The 16081-nt window shown below is 37.8% G+C and overlaps 1 pseudogene; it reads right to left on the reverse strand.

Annotated features, from left to right (window-relative positions):
- Positions 1–6821: 6821 nt before the first annotated feature.
- LOC110208055 (heat shock cognate 71 kDa protein pseudogene) lies at positions 6822–10378 on the reverse strand (annotated as a pseudogene).
- Positions 10379–16081: the final 5703 nt, after the last annotated feature.

A 16081-nucleotide genomic window follows, 5' to 3' on the forward strand; every position in this document is an offset into this window, starting at 1 on the left:
ACTGAAGAGCAGCTTAATTTTCATGGGTAGTATATTTTAAAACAGGTCCTATTTCAAATTTTGTGGCAAATCTAGGGGTTTCCACCATTAGGATATGGCTCATATTAAGGGAAAATAGACACTTCTGAAGCTCCCAGTCAAACAAGGGCTAGAGTATGTCTTTTAGTGGGGAGGGAGGCAAGTAGAAAGGTCAACAACCAGTTCCTCCATTAGCCACAGCAGTAGCTGTGTTGGAGGTATCTAATAGAGTACAGTGAATAGAGTACACACATATCTAATGTGGTATAGTGAATAGAATACTGCACCTGGAGTAAGGAAGACTTGAGTTCAAATCCTACTTACTAACCGTGCGACAGTGAACAAGTCACTTAATCTTGCTATGCCTCAGTTTCTTCATCTGTAAAGTGGGAATAATTAGAGCACCTACCTTCCAGGACTGCTGTGAAGAAAAAAATGAAGTAATATTTTAAAAGCACTTTGCAAACCTTAAAGCACTATAGAAATGCTAGCTATTGTAGAGCTTATTATAAATAGGCTTATTAGGCACTCAGCTAGTCTGGATCCCTCCCCTACACAGCAGCCTTTTTTTTTCTTGTATAATCTGGGACACCAGAAAGGGGAAAAAAAAATCATGGGAAACAGAACTGCATTTCCATCTTCCTCTTATATCCTCTCTTCTTGGAGATAACTGAGTTATAATAGGACTTCTGGGGAAAGGACAACTGAGTGGTCACTATTCAGAACTGTGGGGTAGAATTAGAAGTGACATACACTGACAAAAGCTAGTACTAAAAAAAAAAAGTGGAAAGTGCATACAGGGCCAATCTATTTGCAGACATTTTTGGAAGCCTCCTTGGAACCTAGAAAGATTCATTCAATTCAACAAACATTTATTAAATGTATATAATGTAAAGTATCATTTAGATTCTTAAGTTGCAAAAAAGATGCTGCCTTGGTAGAGAAATTTCAACTGAATTTCCTATGCTGATGAAGTCTCAAGTGCAGTTTAAAAATAAAAAAGTACAAAGCACTATGCTAGGTATTGAAGCTAAAAAGACAAAAATAAAATTGTCCCTGTCTCTAAGGTGCTTCCTTCTAGAGGAATTAATTTACCACCCTGATTTTTTCTTGTTCAATCAAAGGGGTTTATTCTTAGTTGGGGATGTAATCTTACTACACCACTAGCTGATAACTTCTCCAACAAACAATAATGTCCCAAGGTCCATAAAGTATCTATCATCCTCAGTTTCTGAATGGAATCCCAGAAAATTGAATAAGAGGGCAAAAGAAGCCTGGCAGTTTCTGGCTAGATGTGAAATGTTCTGGCTAAACCCAACTCTCTCCTCAGTAAGAAAATGTGTCAAATGAAGTAAAAGAACAACATTCCAAAGGGGAGAGTGAAAAATAAATTTCTACAAGGTAATTCACACACACAAACTTATTTTTAAAAAACCCCACAAATGCAGCACTATCTGCTTCTCACCCCGTATTAGCTCTCATGCCCCTGGCTCTTTGTATCTGTGGTCGGTGACTACCAGAGGTTTTTTTTAAAAAAAAAAAAACAACAGAACCAACTGAGATGAGATCAACAATCACGAGGGACCACTTACCAACCACTTCTAGAACAGTAACACCTCAAACTGATTTGGCCAGAATCCTTCACACCTCAAAAAGAACAAGTTCAAGAGTTAAGCCTCCATAGCAGGGGGGGAAAAAGAAACAACAAAGCAACAAAGAGTGACTTAGGAAATGACTGAGCAGATGAAAATACCTAACAGGATAAAGAAATATTATAGGATAAGTGATCATCAGAATAAAACTCCATATTACATTATGTATTTACTATATAGAATTCTATAAAATATAATTATATATTGTAAAGTATTTTTTTCTTTATATAGCTGGTACACAGAAGCTGTGGAGAGGTCCCAGGAATACTGCCTCCAAATCATGTTATGATACTTCTGTCTTCTCTTGAGCACCAACTATATCAATAATATCAAAATGTACTACAGTATTGTTTAGACTGTGTTTGTCCCCATCACATTTGATGCTGCCTCTGTGGAAAAACAAGTAAAGGAATAAATAATAAAAATTTAAGAACTGGAAAATTTTCTACATTTCAAATTGTGGAATATCAAATGTTAGATTGCCACTTCAAAAACAATTTCAAATTTTTTCTAATTTCTTTTTTCAAAAGTCAAAATTTAAATTTTAAAAACTAAAATTTCTAATTTAGAATTTCAAAATTGCAAAACTCAATTTCAATTTTCAAACTTACAAACTTCCTATTTTCAGAACTTCAAATTTCAAAATTTTCAAATTTCAGTTTTGAATTTCAAATTTCAAATTCTCAAAATTAAGTTTCAAATTTTTAATTTTAAAAATCTGAATTTTCAAATGTAAAACTCAAAAATCTGATCCTTATATTTAAATTTTGAAACACAAAACATGAAATTCTGAATTTCAAAATTCCAAATTTTTAAAATTCAGAATTCTGCATCCTAAAATTTTATATTAAAATTTGAAATTCCAAATTTTCTAAATTTCAAATGGACAATAGTTCCATAGAAAAGTAGCTTCAGCCTAGTGGGCAGTTGGTGGCTCAGTAGATTACATGTATGTGTGTGTATGTATATGTATGTATGTATGCATGTATAATACATATATACATATACATATATATTATAAAGGAATTTTCTTCTATATTGATGATACACAGAAGCCATCAAAAGTTCCCAGGAACACTGCATCCAAATACTATTTGGCATGACACCTTCAATTTTTCTTGAATTCAAAGTACAATCCAGTGTCAAATTTTACTAGAGTTTTGTCTAGACTGCATTCATCTCGTCACACTTGATACTGCCTTTAATACTGCCTTGCTACTGCATTTGTTTAAAAAAAACAAATGAATAAAAATTGAAAATGGAAATTTTTATTTAAAATTTAAAAATTAAACATTGAAATTCCTAACTTTCAAATGCTAAAATATTCCATTTCAAAAAGCAAAATTTCAAATGTCTAAATAAACATTTCAAATATTCTAATTTAAAATAAAGTTCAATATTTTATATTAGAGATATAAAATTTTAATATTTCATAATATCTAAACAAAAGTAGTAAAATTTGACACTGGAGATAATACTTTGAGTTCAAGAAAAGATTGAAGGTGTCATACCAAACGTGATTTGGACACAGTAATCCTAAGAATTTTCGATGGCTTCTGTGTACCACAAATCTAGAGGAAAACTCATTTAAAATATATATTATATATGATTGTATTGAATATGATTCTATATAATATGATAATATATGAAAAAGATCAAATTATATGTGTATACACATGTATACATACATATACATATATATGCAGAGAGAGATGGAGATGACAGTTTGTTCAGTGACTGACTCAGGGTAATAGAAGTAATATGTCAGGGAATGGATTTGAACTCAGATCTTCCTGATTCTGGGTCTGATGAGCTATCTACTAAGCTATTAACTGCCCATTAGGTTGAAGCTATTTTTCTCCATTTGAAATTTTGAAAATTGAAGGTCTGATATATGAACATTTTGTATTTTTAAATTTTTAAATTTGAAATTCAAAATTGTGAATTTTGAAATTTAAAATTTTGATTTTTGAAAATCTGAAATTTCAGTTTTAAAAATGTTGATTTTGACTTTTAAAACAGAAAATTATAGAGGTTGAAATCTGAAGAAAAAAGTGAGCGAATTGAGAGTCTGAACAATGGAGGTGATATTCTGAGTGGAAAGGAGAAGGTTGTGAGTGATGTTGAGGAAATAAAATCCACAACACTACTGGAAACATAAAGTTTTTTTCATTTTTCACTTTTTCATTTGCATTTTTTATTTTAAATATTGAAAATAGCTGACTCCAGTTTGTCCCACATTGAATCTCTCACATCAAAGAAACCGTGGATACTTTAATTATTATTAATAATGTTATTGTTTAAAAGTTCTAGCATTTTAAACACTGAAATTTAAAGTTTTAAATTTTGAAGGGAGACAAACACCATCTAGATAATGCTCTAGTAAATTTTGATGATGTAAATAATAGCCAGTGCTCAAGAGAAGATTGAAGGTGTCATAGCATATATTATTTGGAGGCAGTATTCCTGGCAGTCTTAAAGAACAAATGAATAAAAATGGAAAATTGAGGAAATCAAACATTTTTAAACTTTAATTTCAAATTTCAAATTTCAAATACCTAACTCTAAAATGTTAAAATTTCCAATTTCAAAATGCAAAATTTCAAATTTCTAAATAAACATTTCAAATATTCTAATTTAAAACATGAAAGTCAATATTTTTAAATTAAAATTTTATATTGTCTAATTAAAAAATTCAAAATTCAAATTTTAATTCTGGAATTTTAAAATTACACTTATCAGGTCTAAAATCACAGGTTTTCAAATTAATAATTATGAATTTTAAAATTTTAAAAATACTAATATTTTCAAATTTTAAAATCCAAAATCCAAGTTTTCAAAATTGTAATGACAATGGTTCAACAAAAAGTTGCTTCAACCTAACTCTAATGAGCAGTTGATAGTTCAGTACATTGAGCACCAAGCCCAGAATCAGGAAGATCTGAATAAATCTGGTCCCTGACACTTGCTCACTGGGTGACCCTAAGCAGGTCATGGCACCTAATTGTTGTCCCCTTCCATATATCTAACAAAAATAAATTTGCTTTTTTATATATATTATTGTCATGTTAAATTATAGTGCATAAAATATAATTGTGTGTGTGTGTGTGTGTGTGTACTCTAAAGTCTTTTCCTATATATTGATGGTAAATGGAGGTCATTGAGGGTTTCTAGGTATACTGCCGCCAAAACCTATATGCTTCCTCCTTCTCTTCAGCTCAAAGTTCTCTCTCCACTCTCAAATTCTTATAGAGCTTTGTCTGGATTTCCTTTGTCCTCAACATACTTGACTCTGCCTCACTAAAAAAAGAATAAAATAATGAAAATTTAAAATGAATCGAAATCTAAAATTTCACATTTAAATTTTTTAAAAATTTACATTTAAAAAATTTCAATTTTGAAATTCCAAAACTTTTAAACAATAATGTTGTTCATTATACTTAAATTATCCATGGTTTCTCTGATGTCAGAGACACAAAAGTGGGCATACTGGAGTCAGCTATATAATTGGAAAACTTTAACTTAAAAATGAATACGAAAAAACTTTCTGTCATTCCCCCACATATGTCAGTAGTTTTGCTGATTTTATTTCAACATCACTCTCATCTCTCTGCTTCTTTCCACTCAGAATATCACCACCATTGAGATTCTCCATTCAGTCACTTCTTTTTTTCTTTGGATTTCAACTTGGGTCTTCCTGACTCTAAGCTTGGTACTCTATACCTTCTGCCATGTAACTGCTTCTCTGGCTTTCCTTGTTAGTAGGAGAGATTCGAACCCAAGCTCTGCTACCTACTCTCTATGCAAATTTGGTCAACTCTCATAATTCAACCCACAAGTATATATCACGTGCCAAGAACTCTGCTTGCAACTGATTGTTAAATTACCAGGGTGAAAAAAAAAATTTAAATAAATAAACAAATCGTCAGGGTGAGCATTTATACCTTGGAATTTGGCAAAAACTGCCCATCCAGAAAGGCACATAGGTTGTGCAGTGGAGAGGATGCTGGACTTGTAGGTAGCAAGTCTCATTTTTGTGAGTTCAAATCTGGCCTTAGACACTTTGACTAACTTTGTGACCCTGGGCAAGTTCACTTTACCCTGTTTGCTTCACTTTCCTCATCTGTAAAATGAGCTAGAGAAGGAAATGCCAAATCACTCTAGTATCTTTGCCAAGAAAATCTTAAATGGGGTCACAGAGAGTCAGACATGACTGCAAAGTGACTGAATGCATCAGGACTTGATTCATTGTTAGGATGGTTATCTACACATAAGAAAACAATGGATAAAATGTTAATCTTAAAAGTATGTCATGCATACTTGTTTTTTTACTGGAGAGTCATATGTTAAACAGTTAAAAGTACATCCCAGACACACCTGTGCACCACTGCAGATCCCAAACCTTTTCCTAGTTGACATTCTTTGTGAAATCCAAGATCCAAAAAAATTTAACACCTGTTGGCCAGCCTGACCCTCTAACCTCTCAGAACTTAAGTGGGCTCCTTCGTAGATTATAGCTGAAGATACCCTCACCAAAGCCTAGTCAAAGTTAGTGTTACATTTGTACTGTCTGGAGAATCCAAGGCTACCTTCATGCTACAATGAGATACTGGAATAATCCAGCATAGGAATACTGAGAATATTAAAACATCCCTCACCCCAACATAATCTTTTTGTACTTTTCATTGTGTCTCCAACATAAAGTTCCCTTTAAAGTGACTTTATTATTCCCATCTTAGAGATGTGAGAACAGAGGCTCAGGGAAGGTAGAGGATTATGCAGGTTGACATGATCAGCTGACAACAGAGCTGAGACCAGAATGTGCTTTTGAGAGTGAACACCCAAGACCCTCAGCCTAACCCTAAAGGAAACTTAAGATTCAGTCCAATATCAATGTAAACCTAGTAGCTTGACTAGAAATTGACTAAGAAAAATCATTTCTTTACTGGTCACTAGGTCAAGTGATATGCCACCACTCTCAACCCTCCCTTCCCTAACTGTTATCTGAAAGCAAGTTCAATGATATATATGAAGATGCAAAAAGAGAAAGGGTAGGGAAGAAGTAAGAAAATAGTAGTCAGCACAGTGAAAAGAACACTGGCTCAGGACTTGTAAGTGACTTGACTAAGACTGTTTATTTGTAAAATGGGGATTGAACTAGAACATTTCTAAATTTGTACCTTCCAGCACTTTGTCTACGAGCCAGGAACAGCCCTCCTTCCCTATTTTGATATTTATTCATTAAGCTGAGGGGTATGCCCCAAGGGAAGTTATTCCAATAGTTCTGGGAAAAAATGCAACCTTGTTCTCCTTTTCTTTTCTTTTTAATTGTGTCAATCTCCAGGACAAGAATTGCATTTCCACTTGTTTACAGTACTGATAAAGTGCAATGTTGTTCACTTCTCTCTTTCTACACACATTGAATCAAGTATTCAGAATGCCCAGATTTACACAGTAGCTTAAATGTTACTTTTAAACTGCTATTGCCTTGGCTACAAATTTGAGCTCTTCAATTTTTAGAAAGCTGTGTGGAATGTTCTTTCTTCTGGTGTGTTTAGTCGACCTCTTCAATGGTGGGTCCAGAAGAAGCACCTCCAAATGGGCCTGCTCCACCCCCTGGGAACCCACCAGGCATGCCTCTTGGCACGCCCCCTGCACTCTGGTACAGCTTAGTAATGATGGGGTTGTAGACCTTCTCCAATTCTTTCTGCTGATGCTCACATTCTTCCTTCTCAGCAGTCTGGTTCTTATCCAGCTGGTTGATTATTTCATTACGTTTGTCAAGAATCTTCCGTTTGTCTTTATCACCAATTTTGCCTTGCAGATTTTCATTCTCTACAGTAGCTTTCATGTTGAAAGCATAAGATTCAAGAGAATTCTTGGAAGACACCTTGTCTCTCTGCTTCTCATCCTCAGCCTTGTATTCCTCAGCCTCCTGGACCATATGCTCAATGTCTTCTTTACTAAGACCATCTTTATCACTGGTGATGGTGATCTTGTTCTCCTTGCCTGTGCTCTTATCCACAGTAGAAACACTGAGGATGCCATTTGCATCAATGTCAAATGTTACTTTAATCTAAGGGACACCCCTGGATGCTGGCGGGGATTCCTGTGAGCTCAAATTTGCCAAGCATGTTGTCATCCTTTGTCATTGCTCTCTCACCTTAATAAATCTGAATAAACACCACCAGGCTGGTTGTCTGAATAGGTAGTAAAGGTCTGTCTGTTTGATCACAACTGTCATAACTCCACCAGCAGTTTCAATTCCAAGGGAAAGAGGAGTGACATCCAACAGCTGCCAAGTCCTGCACATTCTCAGACTTATCTCCAGAAAAAAATGGCAGCCTGGACACTGCACCATAGGCAACAGCCTCATCAGGACTGATAACTCTTGTTGAGTTCCTTGCCATTGAAGAAGTCTTGTAGAAGCTTCTGCATTTGGGGGATTTGAGTGGAACCACCTACCAGGACAAGGTCATGAATCTGTGATGTCATGAATCCGTGATTTTTCTAGTTTGGCATCTCTTAAGGCCTTTTCCACAGGGTCCAGTGTGCTATGGAAGAGATCAGCATACAGCTCTTTGAAACGGGCTCAGGTGATTAATGTATAGAAGTCAATACCTTCACAGAGGGAGTCAGTCTCAATACTGGCCTGGGTACTAGAAAAGAGGGTATGCTTTGCACATTCACAAGTGGTGCGCAGACAGCGAACAGCCCTCTTGTTCTCACTTGTGCTCTTGCTTGAACTCAGCAATGAGTGACCATTCAGTTGTCAAAGTCCTCCCCACCCAAGTGGGTGTCCCCAGCTGTGGACTTGACCTCAAAGATGCCGTCTTCAATGGTAAGAATGGAGATATCAAAAGTACCACCTCCAAGGTCAAAGATCAACACATGTCTCTAAGCACCAACCTTTTTGTCCACGTGCTAAGCAATAGCAATAGCTCATTGATGATTCAGAGCACACTGAGACCAGCAATGGTTCCAGCATCTTCACTGTCCTGACATTGGGAATCATTGAAATAGGCTGGTACTGTGACCACAGCATTTGTTACAGTCTTCCCAAGGTAAGCTTCAGCAATTTCTTTCATCTTGGTCAAGACCATAGAAGATATTTCTTCTGGATAGAAACTTTTGGTCTCTCCTTTGTACTCCACTTGCACCTTAGACCATCCTGCGTCATTCACCATCGAGAAAGGCCAATGCTTCATGTCTCACTGTACAACTGCACCATCAAATCTGTGACCAATCAGATGTTTGGCATCAAAAACTGTGTTAGTGGGGTTCACTGCAACTTGATTCTTTGCACCATCATCAATTAAACATTCTGTGTCAGTGAAGGTGACATAGCTTAGGGTGGCCTGTATCCTTGGTTGTTAGCAATGATCTCCACTTTCTCATATTGGAGGACTCCCACACAGAAGTAAGTGGTGCCAAGATCAATGCCAACAGCAGGTCCTTTCAACATGGTTGCTGCAGAATTGGGGGTCGTAGCTGACCACCATGGAGGAAGAAGGGCTGCTGCTGTACTGAGTAACTTGTTCTCCTTTCCTCATACTCCTAGGTCTCACTCCTCAAATTTCCTAACATTGACCAAATTAACAAGATCTCTCACTCCTCTAACTTCTCATAACACTTTGATTGACCCCTTTGACCCCACCATAACTTATCAAGTACAACTGTTTGCAGATGCTAAGCCAATCTGTTGACTCCAAGCTTAACTGGAGGCAAACTAAGAGGTAGTGGATAGAAAACTAGAAAATCAGGAAGACTAAATTTAAATGCAACCTCACACTTCCAAGTTGTGTGGCCCAATGCAAGTCACTTAACCTCTCTGTTGCTTGTTTTCTCCTCTGTAAAATAGCATCTTCTTCCCAGGGTTTTTTGTGAGGATGAATGAGACATTTGTAAAGTGCTAAATAAATGCTAGCTAGCTAATCTATAAGGTCCTTGAAGGCAGGGGCCGTCAATCTACATCTTTGTAGTCCCAACATTTAATGTTCGTAGTAAATTCTGGGCCTCTTTCCAGAGATCACCTTATATTCAGGAGAGAAACAGAACAGCTGGGTAGTTATATGGTTGGACATACATGCTCAATAAAAAGGCAAAGCAAACGAAACTCGCCTTGCTAACTAACGACCCCTACCGTGATGGGCCAGCTGAATTTCTCTATAGCTCCCTTCCTCATCTCGGGATTTCTCTGAGATTCCAGGAGAAGAGGATCTCTTGGCAGGGAACAACAGGGAGGCCGTCCAAGAGACCCACCCCAGGTGCTCCGTGTAACTTCCCGCCGTGGACCGTGAGCCTGGGATAGGGGAGGGGAGGCTCTGCACTGCCTGGGCCCCTGCCTAGGGGGCGCTCTTACCGGCAGCCCCAGCTCCAAGTCTGACAGAGCAACAAAGACCACGTGACGCAAAAATCTGGACGACAACCACGGGCCTCCCGGCACCCGGCTACGGTGTGCTAAAGGAGACAAACTAGGTCAGCGGCGTCATGAGACGGAGGGATGAGTTTTGGGGTCAACAGAGAAGATGGAGGTGCCATCAGACACACAGTCACTCGACCAGATCTCACCCAGTCCTGAAGAAACATCGAAAATCGAAGCTTCCAACATTAATTTTAGCGACTACAACTTCGAAGAAGAAGGCTTGGACAAGTTAAGCCAACAGGATAGTACCATACCATCGAGCACCGTCTCCCAAATAGAGTACGAGGTAAAAGGGGGCTGAGACTTCCGGTGATGGCTCCACCCCCTACTTCCGAAAGCTGCCGGGATGGGGAAGAATGTTTCCGAATGAAGCCGAACGTTGACTTCTTCTATGTGACCCTCCATTTGCTAGCCTCGCCCCTCCTTTTTCCCCTCCAGTGTGGTGGGGGAAAGGAGGCCGAAGCTTCTGGGGTGGGGGTGGGGCTGGGGGTGGGGGTCCCTTCAAGCTAGTTTGGCCGGATGTGGATTGGCAGGGGTGCAGAGATGGGGATGGAGGGGTCTTTAAATTCTCTCCCTGGGCCTACAAGTTCTTCAACGGTGGGCAAGTCCTTTCAGCTCTCAGAGTCTTAATTAATCCCTCTTTCTCCTTGCATTTTGAGACAAAATAATTTATTCCAGGGTGCCCCTGGGCAAGCTTGGGGGGTGGTGGGGTGGGGGAGCCGAGGGAGTTAAGAAATTATATTTATGGGACATTTTTTCATCAGTAACTCACTGCACTTTGACAGTATTGAATAAGAGAAGGTGTGTGGTATATTGGAAGGAGTGCTGGATTTGGAGTAGGGAGACCTGGGTTTGAATCCTGGCTGCAATAAAGAAGGAAAAAGTGTGTTAGCTCTATGCCCAAAGTAACCAATCCAGAAAGGTTTTCATTTTTAAAATTCAGTCCTGTACACACACACACACACACACACACACACACACACACACACACACCCCATCAAGTCCTCTGCCCTGATTTTGGGTTGAAAAAATGAGATCATTTTATCCATTCCCTTACCCCAGGAAAAAGTTCTTCACCTAATTGAAGGTGAGTTGGGTCTCTCTTGGAAATCTACTTTTTCAGCAACAAATATTTAATATTTTTAAATAGTTCTTTGTCCTAGGCTTCCTCCTACCACTTTGGAAGTTGTTGCAATTTGGAGATTTATTGAACAGATTTTTTTTTTAAATTTACATTGCAGATAGATAGTCTTCCACCATCTTTATCAAATGTGACTTTGGGTAGTGATGAAGTTTTGGGATCCAGTTTCCAACAATCATCAAATGCTTCTTTAGCATCTCAAGACCCTTTTGAAGTAGCTGAGAGATACTTGGAAAGGCACAACATTATTCAAATATTCCAGGTGAACCTCTCCATATTCTTCATCAACTGACTTCCACACTAAGTTAAACAGAACAAGTTTTTACCTGGCTGGTATTGTATTGTATCACAAATTTTAAGTAACAGTGGAGGGGAAAGTTCATTTGAGTTATTGAACACCTACTAGTGTTGAAGGTACTGTGCTAGCTTGAGGATCCAAAGAATGTAATCCCTGCTCTTAAGTCATGGTCTAATTGGGATAATTAACAATACTAGGTAGTAAATGATTGTGTTAAATGAATGGGGGATAAGCAGTCTAGATTACCTGTGGGCTGAAAGACTGGGGAAAAGCATTTAGGACTTAATCTATACTTTGAATTGAAAAATGAATAGGATTTAATTATTTAAAAATTGTAGAGGAGGGGGAAGGACATTCTAGACTGGGACAGTAGTACAGACAAATATATTATCAGTTGAATGACCACCCCATAATCTACATTCTTTTGGACTAAAACTGTGTTTAAAGGTAACTTTTTTGTAGAAATAATAAAACTTGTTGACTTTCAGGGTGTGGACCCATCTTTAATGGTGACATTCTTTAAGTAAAATGGAATTACAAGACTGGATTCTCAAGTTTATAATTACTTTGGATTTTTTCATCAACTGCTTTTGATTAGTATACTTTCTATTAATATTATTAATGTATAACCTTTATTGTGTACATGCAATGCCTTTTATTTAAGGTTAGCATAGTTTTGTAAAGTCCATTGGAAAAATAATATGCAGTATAGTAGTAGTATCTGAAAGTATTATCCAGAAGGTAAAGAATTTACTATTCCAATTGATATAAAGTATGAAAGGCTTTAAAATGCAACAAATAAAAGGAAAAAAAATCTTTATCTTAGAAATCGTTAAATTTTCACTCCTAGTTAGAGAAAAACCAGATGAACTCTTCTTTAAAGCAGAACTTTCTTAGATAGAATAGTCTTCAGAGGAACTCATCCCTATAAGTGTTCCTCCACAGCTTAATGAAGAAAGTCTCCCTTTATGTTCTGGCAGACCTCTGCTCTTTGATTCTGAAGGGGAAGATTCCTGTATTCATGAGGTTAACTAAGAGTATACGTGGAACACTTCAAATTTCTCAGAAGATCCCACATAAATCCAAATTTTAATTATCATTTTATCTAAAAGATGTCTCTTATGTTCCAGAAGTAAATTATCATTCTCTTAGTTTGTGCAATCCGTCCCACCAGCTTCCAAGTTCTAATAAGATAGTTCCTCTCAGGGAAGAAGTTGGTGATTAGGGTTTGGGGATGAGAGAATGTGAGTTCTCATGTCATGAGAAAGACCAGGAAGTGCTCCAGGAAACCAAGAAGGCAGGGGACTGGCAACCAGAACAAAGGACAGATTTGCCCCAGGGAACCTCTCACTAGTCTCTGAAAGCTTAGGAAGTACATGTACTTACTTAGGGGAAGCATATTAATTTTTAAAAATCTGTTTGGCTGCTTGTGGTTTAGTAGAAAACAGAAATGTACCCTGACTACATGAGCTTAGCTTAGCACTAACATCAGCCTCTTGTGCTCTCTCTTTCTCTCTCTTAGCGGGTCACTGAAAACTTAATATATGAACAGCCTGAAGATCCTTTGTATTTTTTGCTGTGGCAGGTATGAACTAGACCAAAAAGAAAACAATTCTTTATTTTTAGAATCAGCTTCACATCAACCAAGGACCTTAGAATCTAGTATTGAGAGTAGAGAAGGGGAAGATTTCATTAATGGAATGGAGAGAGTTTTTTAATTGGGTGTAGATGTATTCAGATAGAAGTGATAGAACTGGGAAGATGAAGCAACATCAAGTGAAATGAAAAAGTGAAATGGAAGGACTATATGAAGCAAGTTTATTTGCTGTCTCCAAAAACAGTACTAACTTAGCTTCAGTGTACTGCAGTGGAAAAAATAATGGATTGGGAATCAGGTTACCTACCAGGGGTGGGGAACCTGCAGCTTCCAGGCCACATCCAAACTTCATAAAACAAATCCCCCCTTCATGAAAGGATTTGTTCTGTGAAGTTTGGATTTAGTCAAAGGGCCATACCTGAGGACCTAGAGGGCCACATGTGTCCTGGAAGCCTTAGGTTCCTCACCCCTGACCTAAGCTCTAGGATGAGTTCTGTCAGCAATTAATTCCATGACTTTGAGCATGTCAGTTAACTTTTATTTGAGCTTCAGTTTCCTTAGCTGTAAAATGAAAGGGTTTGACTAAATAACTCTTTAGATAGATGGTGGCCTTTTTGAGAAAAAGAATTAAATCAGTCTTAGATGTTTTAAACTTGAGGTGATAGCAGAATATCCATGTAAAAAGTTGTGAAGTTAATAACTGGATCTCTTGAATGAGATCAAACTTGAGGTAGAATTCTTAGGAAAAGAGTATGGAGAGAGTATTCAGCTTTGTTGTTCAGTCATTTCAAACTCCCCATGACCCCATTTGGGTTTTTCTTGGCAAAGACATTGGAGTGGTTTGCCATTTCCTTCTCCAATTCATTTTACAGATGAGGAAACTGAGGCAAACAGGGTTATATGACTTGCCCAGGGTCACACAGCTAGTAAGTATCTGTAGCCAAATTTGAACTCAGGAAGATGGGCCTTCCTGACTTCAGGCCTGGCACTCTATCCATTGTGTCATCTGAGTGTCCACTGATCTTTGGGCTATGCCTGTATTTAAAGCATGGGAATAGGACTTGGAGCCAGTAAAGAAAGAACCGAAATGGAGAACAGTATAAAATCACGAAAGCCAAGAGAAGGAGAAAGACTCAAGAAATTCTAATGCACAGAAGCAATAGTCAAGGGAAAAAGCAGCCATATGCTGAGATAGGAAGGAAAGATGGGAGTAGTGAAGACACAGAAATGCTCTGAGGTAAAAGTGAGGGGGAGTTAAGAACAGCTTGGCATTATTTTCCTTAACGTAAGAGGCACGTTTATGTGTGTATGTGTGTTTGTGTATACATATATTTTGATCTTCTAGACACTAATATGTGAACAGGAGATGAATGTAGAAGAATGGGGTATACCTAGGATAGGTCTGTATAACCTCTGTGTGTGTATCTGTATGAGGGTCAGAAATTTATGAGCCCTGGCTTGCCTTCTGCTTGTGCATAGTGATGGGGATCAACCTCCACGATAGGAACCATGGAACCAGCAGTCCACACCATCCTGGGTCACATGATCTAGGTTCAGTTTCCATGATATAACCAACCTTTTACTTATAATCGGTACACAAGAACACCCCAAAATGGCAGCAGTGGTTCTCGAGATCAGAATGAGCTTTTTCAACCTTATGGTTATCTCTATGATGTAGTGATCATAGGATCATAGATCTGGTGCTGGAACTGGTTAGAATGGACCCTTCAAGGAAAAGCTCCAGCTCCTTTGAGACAGTTATGTAAACTGAAGCCCAGAAAGGTTAAGTAACTTGTTCAAGGTCACATTATTAATAATTAGCAAAAGCCAGGATTTGACTCCGTACCCAATGTACTGTGCCTCACTATCAGAAAAGCTGGAACTTCCCGATAGGGTAGACAAAAGACATGTGTGAAAGAGAGGCCTCAGTTATATCCTTTATCTCTTCATGTTCTATTTCTAGCTTTTCAGAGGATAGGTACACCTGTGCACAGAAATAATCGTTTCAGCAAGCATAATCCAGTGGTAGTAGTATGTTATATAGTAATTACAAGTAGAAAAAGAAAAAAGAAACTTGCTTTTCTTTTTTATTCTCAGATTCAGGAAATAATCAGAGAGAGGGATCAAAACTAAAACCTGCAAATAAAGAACTTTTCCTCATTCTCAACCACCATCAGCTTCAGAGTCAAATTGTCTTTTTTTTATATTAACATAATTTCCATCTGGAAAATGAATTTGGATGGCTAGCTACTGGCAGTTCCTCTGCCTAAATGGATCCTTGGTTTTTATACTTGGTATGTAGAGGGTCTCTTTGTAGAATAAATTGTCTGGTTATACCATTATCTGAGGGTATCCTATACTCATTAGGACAAACTTTTCAGAGCATACCTTTTTGTTCATGAATTGCCCCAGCCTAGGAAACCATCACACATGGCCACTCCACTGGTGAAGAGCTAGGCTAGTCCTCAGTCAGAGAGGGGATACATCTGTACTTAAAGCCTTTCCACCTTGGCAGAACTGGCCAAAGTTTGTGCCCTATACTCACAGCCAAAAAAACCCCAGGGCATCTCAGTACCTTGAAGAGAAAGATTCATTGGAGAATTTGAACATGAATCACATAGAATGAAAGTAATAATAAATAACATTTATATAGTATTTATTATGCTCCAGGCATTGTACTAAGTACTTTACAGTTATTATCTTATTTGAACCTCACAATAACCCCAAGAGATAAATGTGCTATTATTATCCCCATTTGATAGTTGAGGAAGCCAAGGCAAATGGGATTAAAGTGATTTGCCTAGGGTGACACAGCTATGACTGAGGCTGGATTTGAAATTAGATCTTCCTGACTCCAGGCTTGATGCTCCATCTACTGTGCCACCTAGCTGCCCTAAAGTTGGAAAGGCATGAATTAGTTGCAACCTTAACCACTGGAGGGCATATTCTC

This window comes from Phascolarctos cinereus, unplaced genomic scaffold (assembly GCF_003287225.1).
Source record: "Phascolarctos cinereus isolate Bilbo 61053 unplaced genomic scaffold, phaCin_HiC Scaffold_726;HRSCAF=1367, whole genome shotgun sequence".
NCBI classification, from domain to species: domain Eukaryota; kingdom Metazoa; phylum Chordata; class Mammalia; order Diprotodontia; family Phascolarctidae; genus Phascolarctos; species Phascolarctos cinereus.